Consider the following 6524-nt stretch of genomic DNA (forward strand, 5'->3'; position numbering starts at 1 on the left):
CACACACAAAAAGAATATCTCTGGGCTGAATGAATGAAGGATGGAATGAAAGGCATATGAATACGAAGAGGCGACTTTCAAAGACAGTTTTAGCCACAGGCCTTTTCATGTCAAGAATCTGGTATCTCCAAGCCGTAAAAAGCAAAGCAGGAATTTCTAGGATCAGTTTCACCCCTTTGACTCATCCCCTTCCTTTTTGCTCTCACAAGACAAGTCCAGAGTGTGCAACAGGAAACCAAGCAAAAACAATACAAGAAAAACACATTTTAATTTTAGCCACACAGCTGCCTCTGGGTTCTTTAAATACACTCCCCTCTAAGTGCTTCCATACACCAAGCTATCCAAGAGCTCTAGACAGGCTGAGTCTCATCGGCAAGCTCATTCCACAACTAATCTCTGTCTGGCATTGTTACAGCAATCAACCCAAGCTGGTCCAATGCCCAACTGGGGCAAACTGAGTGCTTATCCAAGTGCCCTCTACCAGCCTCTGTTATGTGGCTTGAAGTGACAAACCACAGTCTCTGTATCCTTTGGGAAGGACAGATTTTCAGTCAGGGCTTAAAAACAACCCCTTTTCTCCTTATCCTGTCTCCCTGCACATTAATACAGAGAGTAAGCATCCAAAAATATCCTTTGAAGTCGTGCCTGAGAGTGACACCGTGCCCCAGTACGATGTGATGGGTGGCCTGTTCTCCTTGTGCCAGAACGCCTGTAGCCTTGCTGTCTGGAAAACCATCTGGGGAATTTAAGGACTACCAACAGAAAATAAGAAATCTGAAAGCCCAGCCACATCCTCAGTTCTTCATCTAGGGCTGTTTTCCTCTTCGGGTATTGAAAGTGAAACATAAGGCACCTCTGAATTTTACTGTATTTTACCGCCATCGTGTGGAGAATTTTCTACAAAAACGAAAAGTCATCTTCCCTGATTGAATATCGTTTTTTCTGCCCTTAGCAAACTGAAAAATCTAATTCAATCTTACATCTATAAAGGGCCAGCCCTGGAGCCACAAATGCCCAAACATCTGCCCAAACATCTGCAAAATATGCTTCTGTCCTTAGTACACTTTGCTTTAGGCCTACTTAAGCAAAATATCTGTTGGCACAGCAGAGCTGGTCAAGAGTGTGACAGCCTGGCTATGCTTCCATTTCATGTATTCCATTGCAGGTTTGTGGTCTGCACAACATACAAACATTTAGTACCAGTGTTATTTCATTCCAGAAAGCAATGAAACAAATGGAAACATTATTACAGAAGAGTATCTCAAATAAAATGACATAAAATATCTTAGAATCAGATATTTGTGTTTTTCAGGCATTACCACTCCCCCTCGCAAGCCTCCATTATATCAGATCACTGCAACACGTGAGGAATTTGATAACAATCCTACAACAGTTCCAGAAGGCGGTCATTTTACAGGGCCATGTTCCTTCCAATTTAAGAAGAAGAGCATTTCCACCTTTCAGGAAACTCCAAGATTCCAAAAGTTTTGACCAAAACCATTAAATTTCAATTCAAAACAGCAAAACAGAACATCACCAGGTTTGGTTTAGATTTTATTTCTTCTTAGTTTTGTACTGCAGTGATTAACATCGCACCTACTGCTGTAAAAGTCAAAATAAAATATTTAGGTAATTTTTCAGTGATGTCACAGCAATTGCCATAAAGGCTTTACTTTTGTTAAATCAATACGGTCTGTAAGGCAAATACTGTCAGAAAATCATCTAGGAGCTGTTTCTTTTCCCAAAAACACACAAATAAATGGCCTCATTTGTTGAAGTGGACAGCCCCCTACGGCACTGCCTGAATTCAGCACAACAGCAGAAATCAGCCCTGCACAAAAGTTAGAAATTTAATTGCTATCTCCTGCCCATTCTGCCCTCACTTGAAATCAGAACTGTTTCTTAGTTTCTTTCTCCCTAAATGGAGACTGGCAAAGATACCCATTAGGATCAGTTAGGTTCATAAATGATTCCAAACTAAGCACGTTCCAGTTGATACTGACCTCTGTGAGGTACAAGACCTCTTCAGAAGAGCTGCTAAACTTGATAACTATTGAAAGTTGGCCTGAAGATCTGTGAAGTGCTGCAATCAAGGCATTACCTTCTTCTAGTCTCATAAACATTCATTCAGATTTGGATACACTATTGATACGGCACAGGAAAAACCAGCACTCAGCAGCTTTAGCGCGATCTGCTCCTACAGATTTGCTTTTTTGGACACAAACAGTTCAGTGTTTCGCTTTGGCAGTCTGTGTGGTACAGACTCTTAAGCTAACGGTAAAATGGATCTCCTACCACATAGGAATATATTTCACCCCAGGAATCAGGAGCCAGTTCTACATTTGTCTTTTAAATGGTTACAATAAATTCACACATTTCACAAGTAAATTCCCAATCCTTGCACTACCAAACAAACCCATGCATAACAGCTGCATTCAGCCACCCAACTTAACAGCCATACAGGGAGCTGAGTCACAAAAGGCACAAAAGCTGAGTGTCTTGGGAAGCACGTGTCCAGTCTATGTCCTTGGTTCATCTAGCTGCACTATGAGGCACAACACATGACTACATTGGTGTTACTGCATCACACGATCACACTGCTGACTAGACGAAGCTTTAGAGCATCTAATCCTTCTACGTGCAAAAAATATTCCCTTGATCTGCAGTGGCAAACTGGCAAATGGCAAACCATTATATACTGAATGGTCACATTCAAAATTCTCGTCTGAGAGAATGAGGAACATTTGGTATCCTTGCACATAAAGTAATGAGTTCTTGCCTTTTCACTTACAAAAAGGACAGGAAGTAACAGACCAAAACCCTTATCAAAATAATATTCTCAAATACAGTTAGGTGGAAATTACAGATTTGATGTAGCATTAATTCTGCTGCATTATGCATTAACATTACCAGATTATCTTTAATTTCCCAGTGACATCTTAGGCTTTTTTCCACCAAACAATGTGCCATTCAGTGGACAGAGTAAAAAATCTTGGGAATAAATCAAAGCCAAATAGAGAATTAGGCTGTTGTAATTGTTGTCCTTGCTGTATAAATAACACTTTAAAGTAAGATTTACAAATATTTACTGTTATTCTATGTAAATTAAATAAAGCTCTTCTAATTCTGGGAGAAAAAAAAAAAACACAAAAAAACCTCCTTGATTGGACCACGTTTGACCTTTCCTCCCTACTGTAATCCAAAGAGACCCACGACACGCTGTGGTTGTCAGAAATAATGCAGGAATGCAGAAAGCCATTAAGAATGTGAAGATGCTTAGCACCATTCTCTGGTTCACAAAATCAAGATGTGGCTAGAAAAATGAAGACATTGAACTATTTACAATCCAAGTTAAAGAGTCAGTAAAGATGACCTTAACAGGATCAACATTTGTGACACGCACACCAAGACAACCCAACCCAAAGCAACAATCACCACTCAAAACACAAACTCCAATAATTTTATCTCCAGGCGAATATGACAGCCATCCTCCCATGGAGTAAGAAGCACCTCTTTTATGGCAACTGTGTAAATCCCATATATTCTCTCCTCGAAAAACAACAGTATAATGAGGAAATCTCACAGCCTGCAATGTATACCCTACAGCCTTCCATACATGCACTGGAGACACAGAAAAGAGAAAGAATCTGCCGAAGGCTATAAGAGAGCATGCTGCCTTCCAAACTACTTTGAACTGCTGAAATGCCATCCCAGCTAAAACTAGTCCCTGGGGCTTCCCAAAGGGGAGAGGGAATACCACAGCTAGCTTTGCTATCCTCCAATATAAATACAGTACAGTGGAGAGTAAAGATCACCAAAGGTGCGTGTTTTATGCATGGTGTGCTCTCTCTGTTATGCATCTGTTGTGAAATAACCTTTATGGTGCCTTCTCTTAATTTGGAGACATTTATGTTAATGATATAGTTGCAGATGGACACCTGAAGCTGAAAGGTAAGTATTCTGAAATGAAAGCATTGTTGCATAAACTTGAAATGTAGAAGGCAAACAAACAAGTGCTAAATACCTTCTCTAGAGAAAAATCTTGTTAAAAGAACTGCTGGATGAAATTCTATGACCTATGAAAACTTTAGGTCATAGTAACGGACCACAATATATCTCTTTCATGCTTTAATAAGCATTAAATAAGATAATGTTAATAAAGCCCATATGTGGAATATATTTTTAAACAGATCAGAAGGTTTAACAATGCTCTAATGTCTAACAACACACACAACACAAATACAAGAGGAAATACATTTGAGATTTGGTGTCAATCTTTTGAAATCTGAAGCAACGACTTCATATCTGTATCCATTCTTTGGTTAAGACTGACAAAAACTTAGATGCGGCGTTTCAACAATATTCTTCAATTAATCTATTAAAATTACAGAAACTAATAACAAAAATAACCAAGATGTCTGTATCAAATACTGAAGTTAGCTTTGGTTCAATAAAGTGGCATGTATAAAGCTATTTATTTGCAAGCTAATTCAATGCAACGCCTATTAAAGTGTATTTTGCCAGTGACAGCAAAATAAATCGGCAAGTGTATAAAGAAGAAAGACTGAGTATTTGTTGCTTTCAAACAAACAGCTCCTGCCTCTCCAGTTCAGACAATGTATTACCAAACTGTGCTCTTCCTCTGATCTGGCTACGTTTTACTTTCAGAGTTTGCCAACCATTTATTTCTACTGCGTTAGGACGAAAGATTATTTCTTCCGTAAGCATATATGAAGTCCACATATCATCACCTGTAACTGTTCAGCAACCACACAAGACCTTTTAATTGTTTCATTGGATAAACATTTGCTTGAGTCACCAAAGACTAATTCTACATCTTTTCCTGGAAAAAGAGATTAAAATTAAAATGCTGAAACACCTAAACTGAGCAAACATGCAGTCACAATTTACCCATACCCTTTCCACTCTTTTCCTGTTGCACGACCAAACTAAACAAGGAAGTGAATGAAAAGCTAACACTCATTTGCCAAGATGTTCACCTTTAGAATAAACAAACCACAGTGCAGCTTAATGAAAAAGGAAAATATCCTGTTGCCACTGACAGTAATCACTGAAAGCACACAGCATGTGAGACTCTGGATCAACGAAAGATCAAGAGGGAAGAAAGGGAAAATGATATAAATTATTAAAAACACACAAATTAAAGCACGATGTTATAGAATACAATGAATTCAGGTGATAATGTTCAATTCACATCTAAGGTATAATTCAACTGAATGCAGGAAGAATTCAAGTGATAGATATAATTAATTTAAGACAGAGGCTTACCTTGACTATCCAATAAAACTTCTCTGTGAACAGGAAAGTAGTTCCATACTCCTACCTTGGATGAAAGTCTGGCGTCAGGCAGTACAAACGTTCTGAATCAGCTCAACTGAAGGGCAGGTTTATTTCCCAAATACAGGTCTGTTGCTCTCTGATGAGTCGTTTTCAGACAGAACCCATGAACACTCTATACTCTGAAAAATCTGGTCTCTGTGGAGATCAGTGAGGGTTGTTTCTGGGAATATGGCAATCAGCACCATGCCTAAGCAAATATCATGATGTAACAGCATTCTTAGCATGCTTTTCCTCAGAATCCAAAACTCCAAAATGGTAAGGGATCCAAATCCACAGCCTAGATATCACACATCTCACAGTACTGTTTAGATGTACTCGGAGACAGATCTGATATTTAAATACTCAAAAATGCATTCTAGCAGTCCGTGTAACTACAGTTCTTTCACAGCACTTTGAATTGGTAGGAATGAATCCCATTCTGTGTAAGATTTTCAAACTCACAATGTCATTTCACACAGCCCCAAACATTTTGATTTGCTTTGTACATGACAGGTTATTTGCAAAAGAGGGCTGAGGCTAAAGATTCCTTTCATTTCCATTTGGGAACTTATTAGATCACATTGATCTTTTTAATAAGTGTGTTTCAGGTTCTTTAACCAAGACCACCATTACAATGGAAGCATTCATTTTATGTACTACTATTCAGGGAAATCATTGTCGTTGCTCAGCCCTTCCACACATCCCTTTTGTTTTCTCTCATGAAACTGTTTTTCATCTCCAAATGCAAAATATCCTGATAGACTTCTGGCTGCTGGCAGCGTTTAGGGGTCTTAGAAAAAAAACATCTATTCTTGCTGTAGTCACTGATGTAGAAGATCCTCCTCCTCCTCCTCGTTTGCCCCTGGCTTCCTGCAGTTCATGGAAGGCAAATCCACACACACATTCCTTCCACTATTTCATATTTACCAACCAAGGAGAAGAGTATCCTTTACTCCTCATTTGCTTATGACAGCTCTTTCACCTGCTGTGTTTTCCCTCTCCATTTCTGGACTTCTGATGCTGCCTTCCTTGCTTGCTATGTGGCTGTGCATACGCTACGTCTCTTCCTCACAGCACAGCAGGCACTAGAAAAGCCTAAACTGTCATTTGTTAGATGAATTATACTGCTCAGCACAGCACTTGGGAATTCCAGCAGCACCCCGGATTCCTGGCTCTGATCACTT

This window comes from Lagopus muta, chromosome 6 (assembly GCF_023343835.1).
Source record: "Lagopus muta isolate bLagMut1 chromosome 6, bLagMut1 primary, whole genome shotgun sequence".
NCBI classification, from domain to species: Eukaryota; Metazoa; Chordata; class Aves; order Galliformes; family Phasianidae; genus Lagopus; species Lagopus muta.